Source organism: Zalophus californianus, chromosome 12, assembly GCF_009762305.2.
Source record: "Zalophus californianus isolate mZalCal1 chromosome 12, mZalCal1.pri.v2, whole genome shotgun sequence".
NCBI lineage: Eukaryota > Metazoa > Chordata > Mammalia > Carnivora > Otariidae > Zalophus > Zalophus californianus.
The window spans coordinates 54854471-54879205 of NC_045606.1; the positions used below are offsets into that span (position 1 = coordinate 54854471).

At 40.4% G+C, this 24735-nt stretch overlaps 1 protein-coding gene across 3 annotated transcripts in view; it reads left to right on the forward strand.

Annotated features, from left to right (window-relative positions):
* Positions 1–24735, forward strand: part of CCDC126 (coiled-coil domain containing 126) — a 114761-nt gene that overhangs the window by 41608 nt on the left and 48418 nt on the right. Inside the window, exons 1-2 of one of the 3 annotated variants that reach the window (XM_027573108.2) lie at positions 23309–23552; positions 23960–24040. The exons of 1 other annotated variant lie outside the window; for it this stretch is intronic. The gene's annotated coding sequence lies outside the window, so the exon portion shown is untranslated. Of the gene's footprint in view, positions 1–23308; positions 23553–23959; positions 24041–24735 lie in introns of those variants that run through there. One more of the 3 variants, XM_027573104.2, reaches the window with a different exon arrangement.

Here is a 24735-nt window from a genome sequence, read left to right on the forward strand (position 1 = left end):
TTAACAAGTCAGGAAATGACAGATGTTACGGAGGATGCAGAGAAAGGGGAACCCTCCTACACTGTTGGTGGGAATGCAAGCTGGTGCAGCCACTCTGGAAAACAGTATGGAGGTTCCTCAAAAAGTTGAAAATAGAGCTACCGTAAGACCCAGCAATTGCATTACTGGGTATTTACTCTAAAGATACAAATGTAGTGATCCAAAGGGGTACATGCACCCCAATGTTTATAGGAGCAATGTCCACAATAGCCATACTATGGAAAGAGCCAAGATGTCCATCAACAGATGAATGGATAAAGAAGATGTGGTATATATATCTCCATCCTTCTTTGTGTGTGTGTGTGTGTGTGTGTGTGTGTGTGTGTGTGTACACAATGGAATATTATGCAGCCATCAAAAATCTTGCCATTTGCAACAACGTGGATGGAACTAGAGGGTCTTATGCTAAGCGAAATAAGTCATTCAGAGAAAGACATTATCATATGATCTCACTGATATGAGGAATTCTTAATCTCAGGAAACAAAATGAGGATTGCTGGAGTGGTGGGGGGTGGGAGGGATGGGGTGGCTGGGTGATATACACTGGAGAGGATATGTGCTATGGTGAGCACTGTGAATTGTGTAAGACTGATGAATCACAGACCTGTACCTCTGAAACAAATAATACATTATATGTTAAAAAAAAAAAAAAATAGAAGATTTCAAGCCAAAAGCAATTTGTGGAAATTTCCTGCCTTTGCAGGAAAATAAAATTTATTTTGAAGTTGCACTGGTCATAATTATTTGGTATAAACTATTCATTGTTATTACTAATGTTAGCAAAAATTTACCAAAAAATAAAATCTTACATAGCTACATTTCCTTTTGGAAATAATAAATCCTTTCATTTTAGAGAAAATAGTTTTTCAAAATCAAAAGACATTCAACAACAATGTCAATCAAATAAAATATAAGGACATTAGAGCAAAGAAAAAGGCTTTATATAAATGTCATAAATAAGACATGTATAAATAACCATCAAACTAATTTCCATAGAGCATGTTTTCTGGCCATGATAGATTCAGATATAGTCTCAAATGAAGAGATTTTGAGCAAATTGATTAGTATACTTGTTTTGGTTTACTTTGTGATATAACATTGAAAATTTTTAAAGAGGAACTCTGAAATATTCTAAGGGCCTACATGGTTTTAAGAGATGAAGTGGCAATATAACTGAAAATTAGTAAAATGAAAATATTTGTAATATTTTCTGTTATAATAATAATTTATGCATTACAATATTGTAATGTGATGGTATCATTTTATTATCGTGGTATATAAGGATAGAGATAATGGTGCAGAAAATGTTGGGGGTTGGAGCAAACTGCCAGAAAAGAATTCCTGAGACATCTTTGGTGCAAAAAGGTGGTTTTATTAAAACACAGGGACAGGACCCAGAACCCTTGGTTTCAACTGATGTGACAATGTTGGGGTTGGGGGGAGCAAACAGTCAAGAAAGAATTTTTGAGATGTCTTTGGTGCAAAAAGGTGGTTTTATTAAAGCATGGGGACAAGACCCGTGGGCAGAAAGGGCGGCACTGGGGTCATGAGGAGCGGCCCATTATATACTTTCAAGTTGGGAGGGGGGTGGGGATAGCGTAAGTCTCTAAGGAATTTTGGAAGCAAGGTTTCCAGGATCTTGAGGGGGCTAGCTATTTTTGGGAAAAGGTCATTTATTACTTTCTAATAAACCCTTAGTCATGAGACCCTTCAGATGGATATTAGTGGACCATATACTTGGGGGATGATTGCCAACACATATCTTGGGGGGTAGAGATAAAGGAAATGTCTGAAGGAATTTTTATATGTTAAAGTAGACTTACAGGATCCTGGGGGGTTAAACAAAGATTGCCTTTTGCCCTTAGCAAAGTATTAACGTTGAGGCAGCTGAGCTCCCAGAGGAAGATCACTCTACCTGTTTCAAGGACTTGTCAATGGGCTGTAAGTAGTAAGGAAATTTAATTTTTTCTTTTGCCTTTGTTTTCCACATCAATAAGAATAATGGTCACTTTGTGGGGGTACAGACTGAAAGGGGCACCAGGGAGCCTTCTGAGGGGCTGATCTATTTCTTGATCTGGGTGGTGGTTACATGAGTATAAGCGTGTAAAAGGTATTGAGTTATACACTTTAAGATTTGTGTACTTTACTGTATGCAAGTTATATCTCAACATAAAAGTTTAAAAATTCATGGTTCTTTTTTAAATTTTTTTATTAAAGAGAGCAATTGAGCAAGCATGAGCAGAGGGGTGGGAGAGGCAGAGGATTAGGCGCAGAATCTCAAAGCAGGCTCCATGCCCAGTGTGGAGCCTGACTTGGGGCTCCATCTCACGACCCTGAGGTCATGACCTGAGCCAAAATCAAGAGTCAGACTTTAACAATCTGATCCATACAGATGCCCCTCATGGTTTATTTTTTATTTTTTTTAAAGATTTTATTTATTTGAGAGAGAGAGAGAATGAGAGATAGAGAGCACGAGAGGGAAGAGGGTCAGAGGGAGAAGCAGACTCCCCGCTGAGCTGGGAGCCCGATGTGGGACTCCATCCCGGGACTCCAGGATCATGACCTGAGCTGAAGGCAGTCGCTTAACCAACTGAGCCACCCAGGCGCCCGCCCCTCATGGTTTAATTTTGAATCTAAGTATGGCTTCAGCTGAGTGAGATTTCTCCAAATTAATTAAAAAATATAAAAACTATACTTAAGAAAATTTAAGTTGGCATTACTGCCAATAGGAAACAAAACGGGGAAATTTTGATCATTATAATATAATGATTTTAATGAAATAAAGACAAGAAAAAGTTTTGGGATAAATTATCTAATTTTAAAATTACATATGTCATTATTACTCATCCAGATGTCACCAGTCCATCAACAGAATAACCAGACATGTGCAAAAAGAATTAAATTTAGTTCTCTTGGGTGTTTTTGCCAATTGTAAGTCATATAAAAATCAGAGTAGTACAGCTATGTTTCTGTTTTGTGCTTATGAAGGAATATTCGTCAGAGAAAGAATAATTTTTTTTAAAGATTTTATTTATTTATTTGACAGAGACACAGCGAGAGAGGGAACACAAGCAGGGGGAGTGGGAGAGGGAGAAGCAGGCTTCCCGCAGAGTGGGGAGCCTGATGCGGGGCTCAATCCCAGGACCCTGGGATCATGACCTGAGCCGAAGGCAGACGCTTAACAACTGAGCCACCCACGCGTCGCAGAGAAAGATTAATTTTATAGTGTTTTCTTCACTTATGTTTTTTAAAATATTTAGACATATAGTGTATAGGCCTCCTGGGTCTTTTGCCTTAGGCCCCACAAATGTTAAGGATGGGTAGGTAAAATGTGGCATGCGGTTAGACTTATATATCATGATATGGTTGATCTAAAAAAAATAACATTGAGAGAAATAAACTGAATAGCAGTTATGTTTTTCAATGATGCACATTTATTTGACGTTGATTTAGCATCTACACAACACCTATTATGTGCTAGACACTGTTCTTAGCACTTAATAAATATTAGCTCATTTAATATTCATAACAATCTTATGATGTAGGTAATATTTTTTCTTCCCTTTTTAATTTATTTTATTTTATTTTATTATTTTTAAAAGATTTTATTTATTTATTTGACAGAGAGAGACACAGCAAGAGAGGGAACACAAGCAGCGGGAGTGGGAGAGGGAGGAGCAGACTCCTCGCTGAGCAGGGAGCCCGATGCAGGGCTCGATCCCAGGACCCTGGGATCATGACCTGAGCCGAAGGCAGACGCCCAATGACTGAGCCACCATGGCGCCCCTCTTCCTGTTTTTCGATGACACAACTGAGCTACACGACCTAGGCTAGGTAACTTGCCCACAGTCACACAGCTGCTAGTGCCAGAGCTGGGATCGTACTCAGGAAGTCTGGCTCCAGAGTCTTAACCAGTACTCTGCACTTTTTAACTAAATAAATGTAGGGAGGTATATGGGAAGAACCTGCAGTTAACTACACTGGAGTGGGCTCCTGTTGGGGGAGAACAATATTGGAAGTGAAGGAATGAGTAAAACTGGTTACACCAAAAGAGGAGCCATGCTTGGGGTGGGGGGTGATTGCCAACATGTATCTTGGGGGGTTTAGAGATAAAGGAAATTTCTAAAGGAATTTTTATATGTTCAAGTAGACTTACAGGATCCCGGGGGAAGGGGGGTTGGGCTAGGATTGTCTTTTGCCCTTAGCAAAGTATTAATATCCAGGCAGTTGAGTCCCTAGACGACTGTCACTCTGCCTGTTTCAAGGACTTGTCAGTGCGCTGTAGGTAGTAAGGATAATTTTTCTTCTGCCTTTGTTTCCCACGTCACTAATTACCTCCCAAAGGTCTCACTTCTAAATTCCATCACACTAGGGATTAGGTTTCAACATATGAATTTGAGGCAGTTTGGGTGGGGAGACAGACAAACATTCAAATCTATGGTACTGATTTTCAGTTCCCATACTCTATTTTTCCATGTTTGATTTTTTTGAATGTCCTTTCAGTCTCCTCATGAATCTCTGCTTCTGGGTTTTCATTCATGTTGTAAGCCTTGTTAAAACAACAGCAACAGGGGCACCTGGGTGGCTCAGTTGGTTGAGCATCCAACTCTTCATCTCAGCTCAGGTGTTGATCTCAGGGTCATGAGTTCATTGGGCTCCATGCTGGATGTGGAGCCTACTTATAAAAACAATAACACTCCTTTCTCATTGTAAAAGTAATACATCCTATTAAGAAACTTTGGGAAATATAGATTAGCAGGCAAAAAAATTGCCCATAATCTCAGCAACCAGATATGCCAATTTTATTTATTCTTTTTTTTTAAGTTTTATTTAAGTAATCTCTACACCCAACATGGGGCTCAAACCCACGACCCCAAGATCAAGAGCCACACGCTCCTCCAACTGAACCAGCCAGGTGCCCCCAGATATGCCAATTCTAAAATTGCTGTTCATATTCTCTTAGTCTTTTTTCTATGCAGGTGTATATATAGCTTACCAAACTGTAATTACACTATAAATACTGGTTTGTAATCAGTCTTTTCACTTAACGGTATATTGAGAACATCTTTATATGTGATTAAACAGTTTTCCATTGCATCATTTTAATGGTTGCACAGTATTCCATTATATGGATGCCCAATACCCTAACTTATTCTAGCAGTCCCCTACAAGTAGACATTAAGATTATTTCCTTTCTTTTTTACTTGCTATTACACTTGAGACAGAGGAAAAGAGTCCCTAATATCTGCGTGCTGGTTTGGTACTATCAGCTGGTGATGTTATGACCTGGCCTGGCACTCGCAGCCACACCTTGATACTCTCCTGTTACCATAAATAACCCCTCACAGAACACCCATATCAGATAAGGCTGCTCTGTGATTATGATGGACATCTGTTTGAACACAGACAAAACACATACAGTACATTGTCCAGAATCATGAAAATGATCAAACGTCTCCCTGTCCTGGAAAAATATGTGTTGCTTCTTTAGCATTCCAGCTTTAGCCTCATTTTAGCTTTAGCCTCTTTCCTACGTCTAGGTAAGGCTTATTAAGATAACAATCATGTAATTGTCTCTGTTTCCTGATATCATTTAATATTGTTCAGCATTGGGTATTTTTCTAATGATCTTTTGGCTAGAGAACATTGGTATAGTCATCCTAGGTTTTGAGTTATTAGCTATATTGTACCTGCAAAAAATATTCCCTGCTAAAGCAATGGGTATCAGGGCGCCTGGGTGGCTCAGTTGGTTAAGCGACTGCCTTCGGCTCAGGTCATGATCCTGGAGTCCCGGGATCGAGCCCCGCATCGGGCTTCCTGCTCAGCGGGGAGTCTGCTTCTCCCTCTGACCCTCTTCCCTCTCGTGCTTTCTATCTCTCATTCTCTCTCTCTCTCAAATAAATAAATAAAATCTTTAAAAAAAAAATAAAGCAATGGGTATTCAAGTGGGATAACTCAAGAGAAATGTTAACTATCTATTTCTATAAATTCTTTTTTACCCCTATTTCAATTCAAGTTATCATTAAGCAATATGTTTGCAATGTATTATCCTGGGTTTCCTCAGAAATACCTTTTCTCTCATTTTACATTATATTTTGACTTTAAGTGTCACATTACAAAAAAAAAAGTCACATAAAAAGTCATGGTGAGGGGCGCCTGGGTGGCTCAGTCTAACGTTAAGCGTCTGCCTTCAGCCCAGGTCATGATCCCAGGGTCCTGGGATCGAGCCCTGCATCGGGCTCCCTGCTCAGCAGGAAGCCTGCTTCTCCCTCTCCCACTCCCCCTGCTTGTGTTCCCTCTCTCGCTGTGTCTCTCTCCGTCAAATAGATAAAAAAAAAAAAATCTTAAAAAAAAAAGTCATGGTCAAACGTAGCATACCTTTGTCTTTTCTGTAACACTTTTATAAAAATACATGTAATAATTTCATAGTTAAGTGCTAGGAAAAATGTTGATCTCTTTTTGTGGTAGCTGTTCTTCAAAGAAGACTCCAATAAATCATGCTTCCTGATATTCAGACCCTTGTGTAGTAGTCCCTCCTACAAGGAATCTGGCCAGCCTGTGACTTGTTTTAAAAAATAAAATGTGGCAAAAGTGACATTGTGTCAATTCTGGGCCTACTGTTTAAAAAGACTGGTAGCGGGGCACCTGGGTGGCTCAGTCGTTAAGCGTCTGCCTTCGGCTCGGGTCATGATTCCAGGGTCCTGGGATCGAGCCCCGCATCGGGCTCCGCGGGAAGCCCGCTTCTCCCTCTCCCACTCCCCCTGCTTGTGTACCCTCTCTCGCTGTCTCTCTCTCTCTGTCAAATAAATAAATAAAATCTTAAAAAAAAAACTTCTAAAAAAATAAATAAAAAATAAAAAGACTGGTAGCTTCCACTTCTGCTTTCTTGGAATACTCACTTTGGGGAGCTCTAAGCTCATGTCAGAAGTCCAGCTACCCTGCTGAAGAAGCAATATGAAGAGACTGAGTGGAGAAGGCTACATGGAGAGGAAGAGACAGAGGTCCAGAAACCACATGGATAGAGAGGCCCAGCCCTCCTATCCCAGATGAGCAATTCTCCCAGCTCTCCACCAGTGTGCCTCAATTGTGAGTGTCCTCTAGAAGCTCTCCAGGCAGTTTTAGGTCCCAGATGTGGAACACAAAACCATCCAACTGATGAGCCCAGTTGACCCATGGGATCATAAGTGGGCCATAATTAGCTGGTGGTTGTTTAGAACCACTAAGTTTTAGGGCAGTTTGTTATGCAGTAAGAGACATACTTCCTTATGATCTGGTGAGAATGTTGCCATTTCTTCTTTTCCTTAGCTTAGGAACTTCAGTTCCTAAGAACTGTGTGATTCATGGTGATTTTCCTTCCTGCCTTCACTTCCAGGAAACTCAGAACCTTTTGTACTCATTTTGAGTTTCTTCTCTTTATTAAGTTTTGTTTTGTTTTTGTTTTGTTTTGGTGTAATCATACTCTCCTTAACCTCCATCATCATCTCAATTAGCCACTGCCCCTCCCACTTCTGGGTTGAGTGTTTCTCTCCTTTGCACTTTGTGTCTGATATGCATCCTTGCATTTAACTAAATATTGTTTCAAATCCTTTGTTAAAGAGGCAAGGTAAAAGCTGGAAATAAATTTATACAGTGAGTATGTGAGGTGAAAGCATCATGGCTACGGGCATGGGCTTGGAGTTAAGATACAGGTGGCTTTCAATCTGGGCTTTATACCTTACTTGCTGTCAGATCTTGGGCTGACATTTAACTTCTCTGAACCTTAATTTTCTCATCTGTTAAATGATACAGTTATAAAAAGTAAACTGAGGCAATGTATGTAAGGCGCATCATAGTCAGTGCTTGATAAACAAGAAGTAGAGCAAATTCCTTAAGTAACCTAATCAGGATCTAAGAAGACACAACTGCCCAGAGCAACGGGTTAAATCTACCAATGTTAAATTTGTAAGCATACATTTAAGACACTAATTTTGGAATTTCAACTCTCCTTTTTATTATCTATGACCTAGGACAAGTTATTTAAACTTTTAAAGCCTCAGTTTCCTCATGGAATAAAATGTTAAAATAGGACTCTTCTTGTTCCCGTTGTGAATGAGTCCCCCCAAAATGATTATAAACTATATCGAATTCCAAAGTGATGGGTAAGATCACCAAATTAGAAGTTGAAGAGGAGGTGGCTGAACATTGGTTTCCCAACTCTTAGCTGACCACACCCCTATCCTGAGAGGAAGGCTGGAAATTCGAATAGCATACTTGGAAAGAACTGTCACTCTAGGTATCCTGTGAGGTCCTGACCCTGAAGTGGGGTCCCCCTCATGCATTACATTTAGTGTCATGTGTCTTTATTCTCCTTTAATCGGGACAGTTCTTCAGCCATTTTTGTCCTTTACGACTTTGGTATTTTTAAGATTATAGGCCATTTATTTTGTAGAACATCTCTTAATATGAGTTTATTAGATGTTTCCTATGACTGGATTGAAATTTTGCATTTTAAGTGGGAATATTTCATAATTGACTATGTGTTCTTCTTAACACTACATCAAGAGGTACATGGTGTCAGTTTGCTCCATTATTCATGTTAACTTTTATTTTCCTTCTTTTTAAATACGCTTCAGGCCAAATGTGGGGCTTGAACTCATGACCCTGAGATCAAGAGTTGAATGCTCCACCAACTAAGTCAGCCAGCAGCCTCTCATGTTAACTTTGATTGCTGGGATAATACGGTGTCTGCCAGATTTCTCTATCATAAAGTTATAATTTTCCCATTTTTTAAAAAAAGATTTTATTTATTTGAGAGAGAGAAAGAGAGCGTGCAAATGAGAGAGTGAGAGAGAGCACAAGCAGGGGGAGGAGCAGAGGGAGAAGCAGGCTCCCTGCCAAGCAGGGAGCCTGATGCGGGGCTCAATCCCAGGACCCCAGGACCATGACCAGAGTTGAAGGCAGACACTTAACCAACTGAGCCACCCAGGCGCCCCTAATTTTCCCATTTGTAATGAATAACTATTTTGAAGGAAGATATATTGAGACAATATAAATTTCCTTTTTCCTCATCAAACTTCCACCAGTTATGTTTAGCAACCATTGATGATTCTTGCTTGAATCAATTAGTGCTATGACAATTGTAGAATGGGAAGTTGGAAGTCAACCTATTACATGGGACTGGACATTTTAATTATTGAACTAAGACTGTTTTAGAAGCCTAGAAACAGACTTTTTATTATCTGAGTGACCAGAAAAGTCACAGGACTTGCCTAAGATTTCATCCTTGAAGAACTGGTTTGAATGGAAAGGGGAGAAAAGAAAGACAGTTTTTTTTTTCTTTTTTTATAACTTGTGAATCCCACCTGTTCAGTGTATCAGCCATACTCATATCTCATACAACATAATAATAGTGCCCACTCAATAGGTTGTTGAAGAAAGTAGGTGAGATAACGCAAGTCAAATGCTAAGCACCTCCTGGTATGCACACCCCTTTGTATTTGTGACTTTGTATTGTGGCTCCCAACAAGAAGTGGAGTCTATGTATCTAGTTCTAATCTGAGCTGGACTGTTTTTCGTTTTGGCCAATGGAATGTGGCAGAACAACATTGTGGGAATTCTTAGGCTGGGTCTTAAGAGGCCGTATAGCATCTGCTCTCACTCTCTTGTTGCCCTGACACTAGTGGTAAAGTAGTCTAGACTCCTTGGGGACAAGAGAGCATGTGGAGAGACATGGAGCTGACAGCCAGGACAAACACTAGACATGTGAGTGGGGCCATTTTAGACCACCCAGCAACAGTCAAGCTGCCAAATGATGCATAATGATTCCAGATAAGACCAGTAGAAGAGCCATACAGCTGAGCTCAGCTCAAATTGTTGACCCTCAAAACTGATGGACCTTGGAAAAGAGAAGGCACAGTGTGGGAGGTGTGGGGGGGCAGGCCACAGGTGGAATGAAGGGTGATTATGTTTGAGAGTATTGTCCTAAAGGGTAGGACTTAGGCCAAGAAGTGGATGGCACAGGAAGTATGTTTTGGTTGTTGTTGTTGTTTTTAAATATACGCAAGAAATTTAAGCAGAATTTCCCAGAGATAAACTTCCTTTGAAAGTTGTGAGTTTACTATTACTGCAGGAATTAAAAAAAGCGAGCTGGGTGACCTTTCGATGTCAGGGATGATGTAGAAGGGATGGACTCAAGTCTTGTGTGATTCCCTTCCCCTCTTACAGTTCTTGGATTCTGAGAAAACTTTGCACATCAGTTTGGCCTGGCAGTTCTGAAAATACTTTCCTTTTAGTATTCACTATAGTAACAATTTTAACAGTTTTCTACAAGTTTACAGTAACAAAGATGATTCATTGCAAACATCTGTCAAAGCTATTCCTTTTTGTCCTTTCATTTTATAAAACTACAGAGTTTGAGCTCTTATAGTCTCCTGAATCTCTTAAAATTTTATAAATCCTAATAATTTTATAAATTATAAGACACATTTTTTTACACGTTGACATCTGTAAAATCAAGATGTATCTGCAATCACCATCAGTCAGGTGGCAGTTATGAAGAGATGTAATTATCTGGGTAACTGTAAATATGGCCATAGCTGTTCAGCTGAGTTAAATGCATTATTGGTACCACATATGTTGCATAGAATTAATGTTTAGAATGACTTAAAAATGGATACCAGTAATTTCGTAGATAATCCCAGAGATAATTGGTAGTGCTCTTTTTTTTTTAAATATTTTGTTTGATTTTTTAAAAGATTTATTTATTTATTTTGGGGGCATGGTGTGGGAGGGGCAGGAGAGGGAGACAGAGAGTCTCTAGCCGACTCCTAGTGGAGTCCAGTGTGGGGCTGGATCTCACGACCCTGATATCACTACCTGAGCTGAAACCAAGAGTCAGATGCTTAACCAACTACACCACCCAGGTGCCCCAGAATATTTTATTTTTTTTTGGGTAATCTCTATACTCAACATTGGGCTTGACCTCACAACCCCAAGATCAAGAGTGGCATGCTCTCCTGACTGAGCCAACCAGGCACCCCAGGGACCATTCTTTTAAGCAATGCTGTATCACCAACATTCCTGATGGAGTGGAGGATGAGATTGTGTAGAAAAAGTCTAATTCAGAGAAAAGCATTGTATCAGAGTTTGATTAGAAGTGATTTTCTTCCATTATAATTAATAAAATAATGACATATTTTACAACTGGTGACATCAATTGATAATGATAAAATACAGTAGCTATTAACTCAGCCTACCAGTGTTAGTGCTTACTGTGTGTTGGCCAGGCATAATAGGAAGGGTTTTACACGGATTATCTTAGTTTGGTCTTCACTGGAACTCTACAACGTAGGTATGTTTATTACCCACATTTTTACAAATGAGGAAATTGAGGCCCAGAGAAACTAATGTTTCTAGGGTTTTGCCCCTAATAAGGGATGGAGGCAAGATTCAAATTTAGGCAGTCTAGTTCTAGAGCAAAGGTTTTAAGCACTATATTGATCTGTTTTCCATGAGCACTTTTTTTCCCCCCAGATTTTATTTATTTGACAGAGACACAGCGAGAGAGGGAACACAAGCAGGGGGAGTGGGAGAGGGAGAAGCAGGCTTCCCACTGAGCAGGCAGCCTGATGTGGGGCTCGATCCCAGGACCCTGGGATCATGACCTGAGCCGAAGGCAGTCGCTTAATGACTGAGCCACCCAGGCGCCCTCCCATGAGCACTTTTTGGCCCCTGGCATATGCTTATTTTGAAAATTCTTTTTTATATTTTTTGTCTCCCCACCTAGACCATAAGGATCATTAAGCCAAGACATTTTTTTTTTTTGGCCTCACGTTTGGGTCTTCAACACCCTGGCATTGTGCCCAGATAAAGCTTATTAAATGTCCTGAGACAGAAAAGAATTTTACATTCTGTGTTCTTACTTGGTCTTAGGTTATAGCCTTTCTCTGGGGGCTATGTCAGGGCTAATTTAGTTGCAAGAAACAGAAACTGTAGTAGAATTTTTGCCTTTTTTGGTAGTCCAGTATCCAAGTCCTTCCTGTATGGGGAATATCTTATTAAGATGGAAGCTTTTGGCGAGACCGTGCTGTGCTCCCCTCCTTGGTTGCCCCAGAGGGGAGTTCCTTTCTCTCCCGCTCTTTGCAGCTGGAACACTGGCAGGTGGCCTTAGGCCTGACCCTTCATCCTCTCCCACCTGGGGCTTTACGTCTGGAGCAAACAGAGCATAGGTGAAGGGACTGTTAAGAGTCATTAAGTGTACCTGTGAAGCTGGCAGTGTCAGATAACAATGGTACAGGTGTTCCGACCAGGTTATCCTTGTTAAAAGACAGTCATTGGACCCCTGGACTCTCCAGTGAGGACTCAATTCCTATCCATCTCCTCGCTTTGGTTCTACAGTGTCTTATTGAGTCACTGAACCCCTGACATACTTCCTTTTTTTCCTTAAGATAATTAGAATCAGAGGCACCTGGGTGGCTCAGTTGGTTGAGTGTCTGCCTTCAGCTCAGTTCATGATCCCAGGAAGTCTGCTGCTTCTTCTCCCTCTGCCTGCATCTCCCCCTGTTGTGCTCTCTCTGACAAATAAATAAATAACATCTAAAAAAAAAATAATAATTAGCATCAGTTTTTGTTGCCTGTAATCGGGAAATCCTACTGATCCCTTCAGTCAAGATGGCTTCAGACAAGGGCACGTTTATTATAGGAATACAGAGGTAGCTCGTGGAACTCATTTCAGATAGGCCTCCCTGCATAAAGTAGCCACCATGCCCCTTGCATTCTGCATCTTATCTTGATTCACTGTTCCTTCTAGGATTTATCATCTTCTGACTTAGCATCCCTTTGTGTATTGCCTTCACTGGACTGTCCCTTCAGGAAAGCATGCTCTACCGACTGAGCCAGCCAGGCACCGCACATCCCATCTACTTTTTTGCTTCTCTTTACAGACTAATCTGAGGGAAGGGATGAGTAAAGAGAAACAAGATGCTTTAAACCAGAGGTTTCCAATCCTGGTGGCTCATTAGAATCATTTCAGGATCAGTTTAAAAACATTGATTCCCAGGCCTCACTCAAGAGCTCCTGAATAAAAATTTCCATCAATGGGGCTCTGGAATAGATTTATTTATTTATTTATTTATATTATTTATTTATTCATGAGAGACAGAGAGAGAGAGAGAGAGAGAGGCAGAGGGAAAAGCAGGCTCCCAAGGAGCAGGGAGCCCGATGCAGGACTCGATCCCAGGACCCTGGGATCATGACCTGAGCCGAAGGCAGACGCTTAATCATCCGAGCCACCCAGGCGCCCAATAGATTTTTTTAAAAAATATATACTATTTTTTAAAGATTTTGGGCACCTGGGTGGCTCAGTCATTAAGCGTCTACCTTTGGCTTGAGTCATAATCCCGGGGTCCTGGGATCGAGCCCCGCATCGGGCTCCCTGCTCAGCGGGAAACCTGCTTCTCCCTCTCCCACTCCCCCTGCTTGTGTTCCCTCTCACACTGTCTCTTTCTGTCAAATAAATAAATAAAATCTTAAAAATAAAAAATAAAGATTTTATTTATTCATGAGAGAGAGAGAGAGGGAGAGAGAGCATGAGCAGGGGGAGCTGCAGAGGGAGAAGGAGAAGCAGGCTTCCCGCTGAGCAAGGACCCTGAGATCGTGACCTGAGCCAAAGGCAGACTGAGCTCACACCCAGACACCCCTGGAATAGTTTTAAAATCCGTATTTAGCAACCCAGGTACTGAATTATAGTTTGGTCTCTGAGAACTGCTGCCCTAAGCAAATTAGTCTTTTCCTAGAATATTATATAGGGTTGATTTTAACAAATGTTTATTGAGAACACCTAATATGAGACAGGTACTGGTGTAGGGGTTAGGAAACTGTAGGAAAGAAAACTAAAGTCTCCAACATTCTTTTTTTTTTTTTTAAGATTTTGTTTAATTATTTGACAGAGAGAGACACAGCCAGGGGGAGTGGGAGAGGGAGAAGCAGGCTCCCCACCAAGCAGGGAGCCCGATGTGGGGCTCGATCCCAGGATCCTGGGATCATGACCTGAGCCGAAGGCAGATGCTTAATGACTGAGCCACCCAGGTGCCCCAGTCTCCAACATTCTTATGATTGATCCCATATATAGGAAAAGGGAGGGAAATGCTTTTAAATTTTATCCTATCACACAAGTATTCAGAAAGCGGACTACTACTATTCTTGAAAGAGTAGAGTCCTAGATGGCATGTCAAAAGATCTAATTTCTAATCTTGCCTCTGCCACCAACTGTCCTTGTCTTCTTAGGCAAGTCATGTCCCTCCTCTGAGCCTTAGCTTCCTCAATAAAAAAACTGAGATGATATCTCCTTTGTGTACTTCTCAAAGTGTTATAACAATTAGATGAGATAACACAACAATGCCTTGAAAATTATGCAAATGTCAGCCACTATGTTTTCCCCACAGATGCTATCGTCTCTATAGATTGTAAGAACATTTTGGTTGAGTTTCCAACAGTCCTGGCAACAGAAGAATAGGGTTTCAAAGTTAACAACGTCCTTTGATGATTGAACTTACCTACCAGTTGGTCTGAGTTAAGCACATCATAAACATTATATTTTCTTGTATTTCTTTTTTTTTAAGATTTTTATTTATTTATTTGAGAGAGAGAATGAGAGAGAGAGAGCACGAGAAGGGGGAGGGTCAGAGGGAGAAGCAGACTCCCCGCTGAGCCTGATGTGGGACTCCATCCCAGGACCCCAGGATCATGACCTGAGCCGAAAGCAACCGCCCAACCAACTGAGCCATCCAGACGCCCCTATTTTCTTGTATTTCTATAATACTTATCACTGGAATCATAAGATGTGGCAATATCTATATTGCTCTTTAATTACTTTCCTTGTTGGGCTTGTTTCCCCAACCTCCTCGTAAAATCATTAAGCATGGGCCTGTTTCGTGCTTGCCACATGTTCTCCAAGGCACTAGGCATAAAGCTGGGTAGTTGGTGCTCCATAAATATTTGTTGATAGAGCAATTGGGTTGATAGTTATTTGTGTGATAACTGTGAATATGTGTCCTGCTTGTTATTGTCAGCCATAAGAACAGGGAGGCAGGAAGTGAGGAGAGAGTATAGTTAATACTTGCCAGCTTTTCTCTTCATTCCCTCCCTCTCATTTTTTGTGGAATCTGAGATGGCTGACAGCATGTGGGTGGGAATAGATGGATCCGACAGGGACTAAGAGTTTCAGGGCTGCATCTATCTGTTCTGCTAAAGGATTGATCTGAGTAGTGTGCAATGGGGAATGTATTGGAATGTGTGAATTTTATAGAACATGTTAAAGTGGAATGTATGACAGACAAAGCTCTTGGGGTTATACAAATTAAATACAATGAAGCTGGATAATGCTTAGACCAAAATATTAATACAACTCTGCACTATGTAACATCTTTTTTCTAAATTCACAGTGTCATACATCTTGATTGACTAAATCTCATAATCTGCTTGAAAAGTAGAAATACCTATACATTAAAAAATTTAAAAAATTTTTTAAATTTTAAGTTTTAATTTTAATTCCAGTTAGTTAACATACAGTGTAATATTCAACACTACCATACAACACCCTGTGCTCATCACAAGTACACTCCTTAATTCCCATCACGTATTTTACCCATCCCCCCACCTGATACCTATACATTTTTTAATGAATGGGTAAAGTAAGACATAGCCAAGGAAAGTAGCTTAATTTTGGGGATTTATCAAACAGTTATTAAAAATTGAATCCTTTTTGTATAATTTAGAATATTTGGAGGATTTAACTTCTAACCCTAGAATGTGGAAAAAATGTATAATAATGAGTTTTGAATGCAATAGCATTCATCATCTCGTTTACTTTACATGGGTAATCATTCTGAATTTTAATATAATGAACAAAATTGTACATAATTTTGTGGTTAGGCAAGTTAGCAAAAAAAGATATATATTTGCATCTTCTGTTTGGTTAAAATCTAACCCACTGAGTATATGTGCGTATGACCTTGAGATGGCTAGGAAATATAGTGGTCATTATGATCTTGATAATTGGTTGTTCATCTTTGCCTTTTTTTGCAATTTATATCTGGGAGTTTAAATGACTACGATCTGCTTTCTATAAGGTAGGCTACATTTCAACTAAAGTATGATGAGTTCCAAGCATAAGGGACATACTTATCTTGGCCTAAACTCTTTCTTTCTTTCTTTCTTTTTTTTTAAAGATTTTATTTATTTATTTGAGAGAATGAGAGAGAGAGAGAGCATGTGAGAGGGTTGGGTCAGAGGGAGAAGCAGACTCCCTGCTGAGCAGGGAGCCCGATGCGGGACTCGATCCCAGGACTCCAGGATCATGACCTGAGCTGAAGGCAGTCGCTTAACCGACTGAGCCACCCGGGCGCCCGGCCTAAACTCTTTCTTACACTCTTTCTGTTTGTTTGTTTTATTAAGTTTTAATTCCAGTATAGTTAACATACAGTATTATATTAGTTTCAGGTGTACAATATAGTGATTCAACAAGTCTATACAGCACTCAGTGCTCATCATGATAAGTGTGCTCTTTAATCCCCATCACCTATGTCACCCATCCCCCCACCCACCTCCCCTCTGGTAACCATCGGTTTGTTTTCTATAGTTAGGAGTCTGTTTCTTGGTTTGTCTCTCTTTTTTTTCTTTGTTCATTTGTTTTGTTTCTTAATTTTCACATGTGATGAAAACATATGGTATTTGTCCTTCTCTGAGTTATTTTGCTTAGCATTATACTCTCTAGCACTATCCATTGTTATTGCAAACGGCAAGATTTCATTGTTTTTTTTACGGCTGAATAATATTCCAGGGTGTGTGTGTGTGTGTGTGTGTGTGTGTGTGTGTGTGTGTGTGTGTATACACCATATTTTCTTTATCCATTCATCCACCAGTGAACACTTGGGCTGCTTCCATAATTTGGCTATTGTAAATAATGCTGCAATAAACGTAGGGGGGTGGATATATCCTTTCAAATTAGTGGTATTATTTTTTTTCTTTGGTAAATACCCAGTATTATGATTACTGGATCATGGCATAGTTCTATTTTTAACTTTTTGAGGAACCTCCATACTGTTTTCTAGAGTGGCTGTACCAGTTTGCTTTCCCACCAACAGTGTAAGAGGGTTCCTTTTTCACCCCATCCTCGCCAATACCTGTTGTTTTCTTGTGTTGTTGATTTCAGCCCTTCTGACAGGTGTGATATCTCATTGTGGTTTTGATTTGCATTTCCCTGCTGATGAGTGATGTTGAGCATCTTTTCATGTGTCTGTTGGCTATCTGTATGTCTTCTTTCTTATACTTTTGATTAGGAGCTTTTCCTGTGGTTAGCAGGCTTCTCTCAAACCCCAAGGAAGAAAAGCAGATCAGGGTTCTCTCTCTCCTGGCATGGAGACTCCCCCAGTTAAAACCCTTTGGAACACTATGTGGAAAAATAGAACTGTCCATGAAGGGTCAGGCAAATCACAGAAACATCATAATGTAGGAGGTACAAAGATTCCATTAACTTGAATGTGCCCCTCAAAACCCAGTGGAAGGTCCTTCTAGTTTTAGGCCTTATCAACAGTGGCGTCTTTCAGGGAGGCTCTGTTCATTTCTCATCTTTCTCTCCTTCCTCCTATTGTCCCCATTTCAAACTCTCAGGAAAGAGCCACATCTCCCTACAGGTTTAGTCCAGAGTTCTTATGCAAATCTGAGCAATATTTCAAGCCTGAGCTGTGTACTGCTCTGTCTCATAAATAAGAGTAGAAATAGGTCTTCCAATTCCAATTCTTTCTCTCAGTTCAGTTTCTAACTCCTCTTTTGTGAGACAACATGATTAACCTCTGGAAAGGCTATTTTTCTTATTAGCATAATATTACTGGCCTTGTCTTTTAGTAATAGACTACCTTTTTTACTACTATGTTGCTAACAAGGCACTTCCCCTATCTGAGACTTCAACTCTGATTAAATTTATTTGAGCAGCTGATTACAATCTTGTTTGTAGGTCTCACTTTGATAGTTGAATGTGAAGAGTTTGGCAATACATCTCACTCCATCTAAGGAAATGGTTTTTAAGTTGTAAAGTGCTATGAAAGATAATGATTATTATTATAATCTCTCAAACCTTCTGAATTAATTTACTCTTTGTCCACCAAGATATGAGATAGAATAGAGGTGATAAGAAATCTTGAAAATAGCATTGAATGAATCTTTTGGTCAAGGAATTCTCTAACAGAGTCAAACAGCATTTATTAAATATAAATAGAGATTTGTGTATGAGGTCAGCAGGAAGATTCATTCATTCACCATATATTTACCGAGTGCCTACTACCAGTGTCTGGTAACAGTGGATAATCATCTGTTTTTATTTATTATTATCATTCTAATCTGAGATTGATTTAGCATATATAAATACTACATAGCAAGAAAGAGTCTCATAGACAAATACATAACCATCTCCTCACCTTAAAACTTTTCAAAGTAAGTAAAAGTTCTTCAGTTTGGCATTTAAGGCCCTCTAAATTCTTGCTCCGTCCTTTTTCTTTTCTTTCTCCATATGTCTCCTTAGCAGTATTGTCCAATAGAAATATAATGCAAGCCACATATGCAATTTTATTTCTTCTTATAGTCTTATTTGAAAAGTGAAAGGTAACAAGTGAATTAGTTTAAATAATGTATTTTATTTACGACATATATCCAAAATATTATCATGCTAACATATAACCAATATTTTAAAACTACTAGAGATATTTTATATTTTTTTGTACTAAAACTTCAGAATTTTGCATATAGATTATACTTATAGCTCATTTCAATTCAGGCTAGCTACGTTGCAAGTTCTGAAAAGCCACATTTGCTTACTGTATGGGACGGCTGAGGTAATCTCTACCCAGATTATCCTGTTTTATGCATATGACCTGTATTGTCTCTTTTCCTTTATGCCTGGGTACCATGCAGATTTTTCCCACTTAGATAGCAGTGAAATGGAGAAAAGTCTCCATCTAGCAGATATATTCTGTTGTGGCTGCTTGTATATTTATCTCCTCCTCCCTACACCCAACCATAAGGGACCATCTCATGATTTTACTCTCCTCAGTGTCTTTAATACTTTAACGTGATCACAGTGATAACAAACAACATTTCCCCGAGGGCTTGCCATGTGCTAAGCACTATGCGATCTACGTTACGCACATTAACTCATTTTCTCATGTTAATTCTCATAACATCCTTGTGAGGTACTTTTACTACTGCCATTTTGCTGATGGGGAAACCTAAGCTTAGAAAGGTTATGGAGCCTGCTCAGGATCAGACAGCTGTAGGGCCTAGAATTGAAAGAATGCAACCTGACTCCAGACTTTCACTCTTTTATTTTCAAATTGGGAAACATAATACATATGTGGAAAAATGGATAAATAATAAAAATAAATATATAGTCTAAATAATTATTATAAAGCCCACAACAGTGCAACCACTACCCATATCAAGAAACAGAAGATTTGGGGACGCCCAGTTGGTTGTGCCCAACTCCTGATTTTGGCTCAGGTCATGATCTCAGGGTTGTGAAATCGAGCCCTAATATTTAAGATTTTAAATATCACCTCTGCCCTAGGTGTGGATCCTGCTTAAGAGTCTCTCTCTCCCTCTCCCTGTGGCTCCCCATCCCCCATCTCTAAAATTAAAAAAAAAATAATAAAAGAAACAGAAGATTTTGTAGAATTCCAACCCATTGCTTCTTCCCAGTCTCAATCCCTCTCTATAAAGTTCCTTCTGTCTTAGAGGTAGCCATTAACCTATTTCCTTGCTCTTCTTTACAGTTTTAACACCTAGTATGCTTTCTCTTTCTTTTTTTTAAGATTTATTTACTCATTTGAGAGAGAGAGAGAGTGTGTGCCCAAGTTGGGGGAAGGGCAGAGAGAGAGAGACGCAGACTCCCCGCTGAGTGTAGGGCCCAAAAGGAACCTGAGATCATGAGCCCAGCGGAAACCAAGAGTTTGGATGTTCAACTACTGAGCCACTCAGGCGCCCCTTAAGTATGCATTCTTTAGTCATATTTTTGAACTTTATAAAAATGGAATAATAAAGTGTATATTCTATTGTGAGTGGTTTCTTTTTCTTAATGTTATGTATATATATATTTATTTTTGAAGGATTTATTTCTAAGTAATCTCTACATCCAACTTGGGGCTGGAACTCACAACCCTGAGATCAAGAGTCACATGCTCTACCAACTAAGCCAGCCAGGCATCCCTTAACATTATATTTTTAAGATTCATAAATATCATTGTGTACAGTTTGTTCATTTTTCTGTTATATTATATTCCATTAATACAACTATGCCACAGTTTATCCATAATTTATCCATTATGTTATTGATAGAGGACATTAGATCATTTATCATTTTTAGCTATAATAATAGTACTGCTATTAACATTCTTTGACATGCATCCCAGTGCCCATGAGCATACCTTTCTTAAGAGTATATACCTGGAAATGGCATGCTGGCTCACATATGGGCCTATGTTCAACTTTAGTAGATAGGGCCAGATGATTTTTCCAAACTGGTCTATTAATTTACTCTCCCCCTAGTGAAGTGAAAATTCCCATTGCTCCATTCCTAGTCAACAGTTGTCATTTTCAGTCTTTTTCATTTTAGTCATTCTGGTGGGTGGTGTAGTATTCTCTTAATGTGGTTTCAATTTCCCTGTTTTCATAAAAAAAGTCAACACTTTTTCACTGATTATTTGGATTTATTTAGTGACGTGCCTGTTCAAATCTTTTTCTTATGACTGTAGTTCTTTATATATTCCGGATACAAGACTTTTCTTGGTTATATGTGCTATACATTTTCTTTTCAGTTCTTTTCTTTCTTTTCTTTCAGTTCTATTGAGCTATAATTGACATTCAGCTCTGTATAAGTTTAAGATGTATAGTATAATGCTGTAAGTTCATTAGACTCTGAGGCTTACTTTTTAACTCTTTAATGGTGTCATTTGATGAAACTGAATCTTAAATATTAATGTAGTCAAACTGATCAGTTTTTCTATTATAGTTATTATTTTTTGGATTAGTTTAAAAAGTCTGTCCCTTACTCTTTTTCTTTTTTAAAGCAAATTCTACCCCCAACACGGGGCTCAAACTCACAACCCCAGGATCAAGAGTCTCATGCTCTACTGACTAAGCCAGCCAGGCAGTCCAAGCCTGTCCCCTATTCTCGAGGTCATGGATATATGCTTTTATTTTATCTTCTAAAAGATATTTTTTAATTTTTTATTTATTATTATATTTTATATTATGTATTATATATACATTATATATTATATATATACATTATATATTATTTATTTTATATTTATTAATTTTTATTTTTTTGCCATTCAAATTTATGTGTATTATTCACCTGGAATTGATTTTTGTGTGTAAAGGGCCAATTTCATTTTTTTTCTTCCAAATGGGAATCTATTTATCTTAGCACCAATTATGGAAAACCATTTCTTAGGCATTGCTGTGCATCACCACCATGACAATATAAATTCCCATGTATGGGTGAGACTTCTGGGCTCTTTATTCTGTTCCATTGGTATATTTGTCTATTCTTTTTTTTTTTTAAAGATTTTATTTATTTATTTGAGAGAGAGAGAATGAGAGATAGAGAGCATGAGAGGGAAGAGGGTCAGAGGGAGAAGCAGACTCCCTGCTGAGCAGGGAGCCCGATACGGGACTCGATCCTGGGACTCCAGGATCATGACCTGAGCCGAAGGCAGTCGCTTAACCAACTGAGCCACCCAGGCGCCCTGTCTATTCTTGATCCAATACCACACTGCCTTAATTACTATGGCTTTATAATAGAACTTGCTATCTGGTAGCACAAGTCTTCCTCTTCCTCCTCTTCCTTTTATTTTCTTCTCTTCCTCATGAATGCTTGTCTTTGCTCTTCCATAACATGTCTAATTGGCTTAAGTTTCACACACACACACACACACACACACACACACACACACACCCTATTGAGATTTTATCTGGAATTGCATTGTATCTACAAATTTGGGGAGACTCCTTGACATCATTCAGTATTGAAACTTCTATGAACATATTATCTTTCTTTTTATTTTTAAAAAAGATTTTATTTATTTATTTGACAGAGAGAGAGAAAGCACAAGTAAGGGGAGCAGCAGACAGGGGTAGAGAGAGAAGCAAGCTCCCTGCTGCTCAGGGAGCCCGATGCAGGGCTCAATCCCACGACCTTGAGATCATGACCCAAGCTGAAGGCAACACTTAACTGACTGAGCCACCCAGGTGCTCCAAACATATTATCTCTTGTTTAAGTGTTCTTTAGTGTTTGTTTTTTTAATTTCTTTTTTAAGTAAGTTCTATGACCAGCATGGGGCTTGAACTCATGACCCTGAGATCAAGTGTTGCATGCTCTAGCCAGACAGGCACTTCTTCTTCAAGGACTTTTGGGGCCAGGGAAGACGGTGAGGGAGAGAGAGAATCTCAAGCGGATCCATGCCCCATGGGGCTCAACTGCAGGACCCAGAGATCACCTCCTGAGCTGAAATCAAGAGTTGGACGCTCAATGGCAGGAGCCATCCAGTCACCCCTCTTCAATGTTTTTAAAAAAATATTTTCTTCATGTAGGTGTTGCCCTTCTTTGATTTATTCCTAGGTACTCGGTATTTAATTTGAAGCTATTATAAGTGGTATCTTAATATTAATTCTCTTTATCCCTGGAATGTAGAAATACATAGTTTTTTTTTAAATGCGACTTTTAAATTAACCTGTTTAGTTTTATTAATTGTAACAATTTATCTGTAGATTCTTTTGGATTTGCCACATACATAATAATGACATCATCAGTGAAAAATAACAATTTGTTTCTCCTCATTTAATCGTTAGTCCTTTTATTTTTCTTGCCTTACTCCACTGACTAAGGGCATTCAGGGGCAATAACGTACTTTCTTGCATGCAGCGTACTTTGAATCATTAAGTCCTTTTCCCTCCAGCTCACAGCCTTGGAATTATTAGTCGCCTGCTGGAGGGTCAGGGGTAAGACGTCCACACTCTCCTTTCAGCTACTGCAGGGAGTTAAGACAGAGCGTCTGCCTCCCTTAAGCTCATTTTCCAATCCAGGAGAAGCCGGCAGCTTCCTCTGGTTGCCGCGCAACGGCGTCGTCCTGCTCCAGGAGTAGGATCAGCCCGGCTGAGAAGCACGTGCCGCCTCTTCCGCATTCCCGGACTACATCCCCCATAATGCCGCGCGCCGCGATCGGCTGGTCTCCAAAGTGGGGGAAGGGCCAGGACGGGCCGGGAGGCGGAGCGGAAGCGGACTGCGAGGGACGAGAAGAGTAGAATATCCACGAGCTGGGAACCACCTCGTCCGTGATTCTCAATCTTGGCCTTTCTCCATCCCGACCTGGAGGCTGGGTCGCGAGCGCAGGACGCAACTGACGCCTGCTAATCGACTTTCGTTGCGCGCCCCAGCTCGGGAGCCCGTTGGCGGCGGCGACAGTGACAAGAAGCCCACAGGCAAGGTAATGGGGAGGGGGCGAGAGCGAAGCGGGGGGTGGAGGCGACTCCGCCCGCCCGCCCCGCGCCTCTCGGGTATTCCCCTCAGGCCCGGCGGCCGCCCTTCCTCCGCCGTGTCCCGCTCGTGCTCCCCGCCCCACCCGGGCCGCTGCCCCCAGTTGTCCGCAGAGAACCGGCTCGGGATCTGCCCGTAGCCCGCGGCCGAGGAGGCTCTTTGTCCCTGCCCCTCCGGGTCTGACCGCCGTGGCCCCGTGGGCCCCGGGCGGAAAACCGAGCAAGACTTGGACTGCTTGATCCGAGCGGGGCGGGCTCGGTCCCGTGGCCACTGGCGCCGGGGAGCAACCGACCTGGTGCAGGGATGGAGGAGCACCCGCGCGGCAGCCGCGTTCACTTCTTTTTCTGCTTTTGACAGCTCAGCTCTGTTCTACTTTGAGGGAGAAAGTCAAATGGCCCCTTTTTTACCCCCTCTTCAAACTCAGCTCCTGGGTGACTGGTAAGGATGAACTTAAACTGCTGTGTCGACTGTGACTTACTTGAAATCGGTACTAAGAGTGGCTCAGGCAGCCTGGGTTCCCATCCTGATCGAGGCACTGCCTGGCTTTATGACCTTGGTTAATTAAAGGTTCTAAGCCTGAGTTTCCTCATCAATCAAATGGAGATAACAGTACACACCTGTAAGTTGTTGGAATAAAAAATAATGTGCTTACAGTGCCATTAATTCCTTTGATGAAAAAAATCCTTTGAATATGATACTTTTATTATACTGAAGTGGCCTCTGGATTTATGAGTTTTGTGCTTTTCTTTGTTTAATGATTAGCACCCTAGTTTGTGTGTTCTTCACTTAATACCTTGTTCACCTTAAACCTTAGAAAGGAATTCCTTTAGAGTATGCTGTCTTCTTAATTTCCACTGTTTTAAGATGGCTGAGAATGTTCTTAGGAAATTGATGACTCTGCCTTTCTGTGGATCAGCTCTGGAGATACAAGGACTTATTCTCACTGCCCCCCCCCCCCCCCCAGCTGTGTCCTTTGGGAGAATCCTTAGAGGAGCTTAAGTGTTTGTTTTGGCAGAGTAAGCATCTAGGTGTTCTGCAATCCTGACGTGGGGCTTCACTATCTACCTTATGTCAACTTTTTTCCACTGCTCTCTACAGTTTCTCACTGGTTAATAATTTTACCCCTTTGGGAT